The following is a 7034-nucleotide window of genomic DNA, read 5'->3' on the forward strand; positions in this document are numbered from 1 at the left end:
AGCGCTTTGAGATTGGTCTCCGACTAAGGATAGGCGTTATATAAGTGTCCGTGTGTTTGTAAAGCGTTCAGAGATTGGTCTCCGACTAAGGATAGGCGTTATATAAGTGTCCGTGTGTTTGTAAAGCGTTCAGAGATTGGTCTTCGACTAAGGGTAGGCGTTATATAAGTGTCTGTGTGTTTGTAAAGTGCTCAGAGCTTGGTCTTCGACTAAGGATAGGCGTTATATAAGTGTCCATGTGTTTGTAAAGTGCTTTGAGCTCGGTTTCCGACTAAGGATAGGCGTTATATAAGTGTCCGTGTGTTTGTAAAGTGCTTTGAGCTTGGTCTCCGACTAAGGATAGGCGTTATATAAGTGTCTGTGTGTTTGTAAAGTGCTTTGAGCTTGGTCTCCGACTAAGGATAGGCGTTATATAAGTGTCTGTGTGTTTGTAAAGTGCTTTGAGCTTGGTCTCCGACTAAGTATAGGCGTTATATAAGTGTCTGTGTGTTTGTAAAGTGCTTTGAGCTTGGTCTCCGACTAAGTATAGGCGTTATATAAGTGTCTGTGTGTTTGTAAAGTGCTTTGAGCTTGGTCTCCGACTACGGATAGGCGTTATATAAGTGTCTGTGTGTTTGTAAAGCGTTCAGAGATTGGTCTCCGACTAAGGATAGGCGTTATATAAGTGTCCATGTGTTTGTAAAGCGTTCAGAGCTTGGTCTCCAACCGAGGATAGGCGTTATACAAGTATCCGTATTATGTCATATCATGTCATCAATTTCAGTTTACGCGACACCACTTGTGTCTGGCAGATTCCCTGACCTGTAGTGTTACCCAACGGCCTTAGTCAAGCCTTGAATGCATGCATGCGCGCGCGCGCGCGCACACACACACACACACACATGTACACCCAGGTTGTGTGTGTGTGTGTGTGTGTGTGTGAGTATGTGTATGTATGTGTGTGTGTGTGTGTGTGTGTGTGTGTATGTGTGTGTGTGACTGTGTGTGTATGTGTATGTGTGTGAATGTGTGTGTATGTGTGTATGTGTGTATGTGTCTGTGTGTGTATGTGTGTATGTGTGTGTGTATGTGTGTGTATGTGTGTGTGTGTGTGTATGTGTGTGTGTGTGTGTGTGTGTGTGTGTGTGTGTGTGGATTTCTTCTACAGAAAGTTGCCAGTGTTTTTCAGTGCGCCAAGTGCGTGCTGCACACGAGACCTCGGTTTATAGTCTCATAATAATAATAATAATAATAATGATAACGCTGAATCTTGTGCAGAGACAAATCTAAGCGCTTTCGCACCAGTCATTCACACGCATGCATAACTCTAAAACTGAAGAAACTAAAGACAAGGAAGGGCAGGCAAGGGAGGCTATTTTGGGAAGAGGTGGGTTTTAAGGCCAGACTTGAAAGAGCTGAGTGTGGAGACTTGACGAAGCGAAAGAGGAAGTTCATTCCAGATGCAAGGTCCAGAGACAGAAAAAGAACGGCGGCCGACAGTGGAGTGTTTGAATCTGGGTATGCGTAAACAGAGTGGATCCGAAGCCGATCGTAGAGAGCGAGGTGGAGTGTAGAGGTGAAGGCAGCCGCAGAGATAGGAAGGGGCAGTTTTGTGAATGCATCTATAACATAGAGTGCTGATCTTGTACTTTATTCTGTGTGAGACAGGGAGCCAATGGAGATGTTGTAAAAGAGGAGTGATGTGCTCAGATCTTTTCTTTCTGAGGACGAGTCGGGCAGCAGAGTTTTGTATGCGCTGAAGGGACTGAAAAATAGCTGATTCATCCGAAATGACTGGACGCTCAGCTCGATTTTCCAAACTTGGGAGAAAGGGCGAGAGCGGGATTCGAACCCAGATCCTCACGGACTCTGTATTGGCAGATAACCACTCTGCCACTTTCCTCCATCGGGTGAATGAAGTAGGACACGCCGTGGGCAGAGTGGTAAGACGTGGGGCCTCTGTTCAGCGGGTCATTACGGTTCGAGCCTCACCCCATTTCGGCATGCTGTGCGGTCCTTGGGAAAGACACTGTGCTCCCTTTTTTTTTTTTTTTTTTTCACTACACCCGGGTGTGAACGGGTGGCTACCACCGTTCTAAAAATAAGTGGATAGCGCATGCCTTCTTTGAGCCCCTTTGCTAACTGAAGCCAACGGAAGTGTTGGGGCGAAGTGGTAATTTCATATATGTAGCCGAGTGCTCAGCTGGCTACGATGACTGCTTCATGGCAAGTTTTCACTTGCTCGCGGCGTTAGTAAAGCTGACATTCCTGTGTGTGCCTCCACAGCAAGTTTGCGCAACATGTCACTGCACTGTTTTCCTGTAATAACTTTGGTAAATAAACCATTGACAGATATCAATTAAGACGCTACATTTGGCATGTCGTGGGGGCAAGCATAACACGATTTCATCGAAGATACACGGTTACAGTTAAGAAACTACCATCAGTTAGCAGACGACTTCTCAACGAACTAACAGCCGGATACGAGTCTCAGTATGGCGTCCAGTTGGCATCAGCTTTCCTGGCCAGTGAGCTCTCCAACTATCTCTAGGGCAGTGGTGGGAACCTTTGCTCGGTGGGTGAAGATTGAAAACGGCACAGTCGGTAATGTGCAATTGTTGGACTTGTGGCCCAGTGTTCACCAGTGATCAGGGTTCGAGGCCCCGTTTCGGCATGGTGTTGTGTCCTGGGGAGAAGCGCTTTATTCTGACGTGTTCTTCACTGTTCACCCAGGTGAGAATGGGCGGTACTTCAGTTGGGCTGTGTGGGGTGTGTGGGGTGTGGGGTGGGGTGGGGTGTCGAAACTGCTGAAGGAGAGGACAGGGCCCCGCCTTCCTATGCTAAGCCCTAGACACCTGTGACCTTTTCAGTGTAGAGTTGATGTGGTTGCCGTCGGCTAGTTGTTTTTCTTTCTTTCTTTTTTTCTTTTTTTCTTCCTCTTCCTTTTTTCTTCTTTCTTTTCTCTTTCTTTCTTTTCTTTTCTTTCTTTCATTCTTTTCTTTCTTTATTTATTTCTTCTTTCTCTCTTTCTTTCTTTTCTGTCTTTCTCTCTCCTTTTCTTTCCCTCTTTCGTTCTTTTCTTTTTTATCTTTTCTTTTCTTTCTTTCTCTCTTTCTTGATAACAAGGTGAGGTTCTCTTGGTGGCCGAGAAACTCTTTACAGAAATACACACTTGTGTGCGCGTGTGCATGCTTGCATGTCTGTGTGTGCACACGCCAGCACAGATGACTGTCACACACACACACACACACACACACACACACACACACACACACACACACACACACACACACACACACACAAACTTGCTGCACACACTTCCTCCAGAACAAACAACATGCTTGCAGGTATGCGCGCACCCACACACGCACTGACGCACACTCGCATGCACGCATACAGAGCCTGCACGCACACACGGACCTCCCCCCTCCCCCGCCCCCCCCCCGACTCCCCCCCGCTCACACACACACACACACACACACACACACACACACACACACACACACAATCTATCAACAACCAGACAACAATCTGACAAGAACGATGATGAAGGAATCTGTGCTTGACTCATGTATGTAAACATGGTGAATTTGTGTCAGCATGCCTTTCTCTGTCTCTGTCTCTCTCTTTCTCACTCTCTGTCTCTCTCTTTCTCCCTATCTCCGACCCTTCCTCCCTCCCTCTCTCCCTCTCTCTCTCCCACTCTGTGTGTGTATGTCTCTCTCTCTCTCTCTCTCTCTCTCTCTCTCTCTCTCTCTCTCTCTCTCTGTCTCTCTCTGTTTCTTTCCGCCCCCCATCTCTCTCCCCATTCTCTCCTCCCTCTCTCTCTCCCCCTCCCTCTCTCTCCCTCTCTCCCCCTCTCTCTCTCCCTCTCTCCCTTTCTTCCCCATCTCTCTCCCCCTCTCTCTCTCCCTCTCTCCCTTTCTTCCCCATCTCTCTCCCCCTCTCTCTCTCCCTCTCTCCCTTTCTTCCCCATCTCTCTCTCTCCCTCTCCCTCTCTCTCTCCCTCCATCTCTCTCCCTCCCTCTCTCCCTTTTTCTCCTTGCCCAATGTGCGGCTCCGAAAAAGAAGACGAAATTCACGTTTTATTCCATTGTCCTGCATATGCACACATCCGAAACAGATATCCATTCAACATAGAATCAAGTCCCGTTGATGACTTGACCCGCATGCAACACGTGCTAAAAAAACAAGAACGAAGTGATGGTAACAGCGATGTCAAAATTTCTTACCGTAGCACTTAACTGTAGGCAGAAAGCACTAGAAAATGGGCAGACGGTATAAAGAATCAAGTAAAAGGTACGCAATTATATACAGATGACCCCTAATGCTAATGAATAAACGGATTCACTAATTATTATACAAGCAAATGAATTATGACCGTGGATGGTCCACATGTTGTTTTGCTCTTTTGTTGTTCTTTTTCCCTACCCTTTTCTTGCGTACAGTTGTGTGTTTCGTGGTATTTGCTTAATTAGTTGTTTTTTTGTTGTTGTTGTTGTAATCCTCCCTTTGTCAAAATGGCTGTAAATGCTTTTGACAAAAAATCATCAATCAATCAATCAATCTCCCTTTCTCTCCCCCTCTCTCCCTCTCTCTCTCTCTCTCTCGCCCTCTCCCACTCTCTTCCCCTCTCTCCCTCTCTCTCTCTCTCGCCCTCTCTCTCTCTCTCTCTCGCCCTCTCCCACTCTCTCCCCCTCTCTCCCTCTCTCTCTCTCTCGCCCTCTCTCTCTCTCTCTCTCTCTCTCTCTCTCGCCCTCTCCCACTCTCTCCCCCTCTCTCCCTCTCTCTCTCTCTCGCCCTCTCCCACTCTCTCCCCCTCTCTCCCTCTCTCTCTCTCTCTCCCCCTCTCTCCCTCTCTCTCCCTCGCTCTCTCTCCCTCTCTCTCTCTGCACCACAGAACAAACACGGTCAGAAGAGGAAGCAGGACATCCAGGCAGATCGGGATATCCAGGCAGATCAGGATATCCAGGCAGATCAGGATATCCAGGCAGATCGGGATATCCAGGCAGATCAGGATATCCAGGCAGATCAGGATATCCAGGCAGATCGGAAGAGCCTTTAGGAATGACGAAGTTCTGGGATGTGTGTGTGTCTTTCTCTGTCTCTTCCTTCTGTCTTTCCAATACCGATCTCGCCCTTTTTCCCAAGTTTGACTAGGAAATCAAACTGAGCGTGTTGCCCTTCGGATGAGACGATAAACCAAGCTCCCGTGTGCAGCACGCACTTGGCGCACTGAAAAAGAACCCATGGCAACGAGAGTGTTGTCCTCTGGCAAAGTTATGTAAAAAAAAACAACAACAAATAAATAAAATAAAATAAAATAAAATCCACTCTCATAGGTATATGATATGTAAGACTGCACTCAAGGCCTGTCAAACGCGTCGGACTATGCTGCTGGTCAGGCATCTGTCTACCAGATTCAAGCTCTCGATTGTTGGCCGCCGTTCTTTCTCTGTCTCTGGACCTTGCAACTGGAATGAACTTCCTCTTTCGCTTCGTCAGGTCTCCGCACTCAGCTCTTTCAAGTCTGGCCTTAAAACCCACCTCTTCACAAGATAGCCTCCCTTCCCTGCCTCTTCCTTGTCTTCAGTTTCCCCAGTTTTAGAGTTATGCATGCGTGTGAATGACTGTTGCACAAGATTCAGCGCGATATAAATACCATTATTATTATTAGCGTATATGGATTTGTCCGAACGCAGTGACGCCTTCTTGAGAAACTGAAACTGAAATCTTTCTGTCTTTGTAAACATGTGGAGCCTTTCGGAAATATGAGGTTCTGGGTTTGTGTCTGTGTCTTTGTCTGTGTGTTCTTTGTCTCTGTCTTTGTCGGCGTCAGATGTCTTTCTGTCTCTCCCAACCCCCCGACCCCTACCCCCACGCCAGTTTTTTTTTCATTCTTTCTTATTAAATCCTGTTCGCGTGTGTATGCTTCCTTTCTTTCTTTCGATTTCACAACCTTTTCTTTTTTTTTTTTTTTTTTTTTTTTTTTGAAGGGAAAAGGGGGTGCGTCTTCAAGGGGGGGGAGGGGGAGAATGGGGGGGGGGGGAGAACAAGACTGACACAATGTGAAGTGGCGGAAACTGCAGGGTTATCTATTCCTGACATGCTCCGCCTCCCCTTCCTTCCATTCAGCCCCCCCCCCCTCCCCCCTCCCCTGCCCCCCTTCCCCCCATCCCCTGGTCCTTGGAAGAAGGGCGAAGTACCTGTTGGGATACTGAGAGGCTGTTGTTGTGTGCTTGTGGGCGGATACATTCCAGGAAGGAGGGAAGGAAGGAAGGAAGGAAGGAAGGAAGGGGGAGTAAGTAAAGAAAGAGTTCATTGATCTTGTGTGATGTGGAATACCTACCCATAGTGTATCTTCATTGAGAGAGACAGACAGACAGAGGGGTTGGAAGGGGGGGAGGGGGGGTGGCATCGAAACAGACAGAGACAGACAGACAGGGGAAAACAGACAGAGACGGGGGGGAGGGGGGGGAGAGACAGAAAAGATAAAGGGAGAAAGAGAGATAGGGACTGTTTGACAGAGACAGAGCAAAAAGAAAGAGAACAAGAGAGGCAAGGCCTTCAAGACTCACTTGTGATAAATTAAGTCCCCTAGCATTAATTACAGAGTAATTTCCCTTTTTTACTATCTGCACCAAAACGTTTGCAAAATAAATAAAAATTCCATGCTTAGCAAAAGAAGTTCCTGTTTGAACAAAAAATGATAATAATGACTCTTGTTGTTGGGTCAGAATAAGAGGTCAAAGTGCCAAGTTTAGAGAATACAAAAAATATAAATATAACAGTAAATGCAATTTGCATATAATTAGGCTTCTTTTTTTCTTTTTTCTTTTTTTGTGCCTATCCCAGAGGAGCAATATTGTTTTAAACAAGATGACTGGAAAGAACTGAATTTGTCCTATTTTTATGCTAAATTTGGTGTCAACTGACAAAGTATTTGCAGAGAAAATGTCAATGTTAAAGTTTACCACGGACACACAGACACACACACACAGACAACGGAACACCGGGTTAAAACATAGTCTCACTTTGTTTACACAAGTGAGTCA

Source organism: Babylonia areolata, chromosome 32 (assembly GCF_041734735.1).
Source record: "Babylonia areolata isolate BAREFJ2019XMU chromosome 32, ASM4173473v1, whole genome shotgun sequence".
In the NCBI taxonomy this organism is placed as follows: domain Eukaryota; kingdom Metazoa; phylum Mollusca; class Gastropoda; order Neogastropoda; family Buccinidae; genus Babylonia; species Babylonia areolata.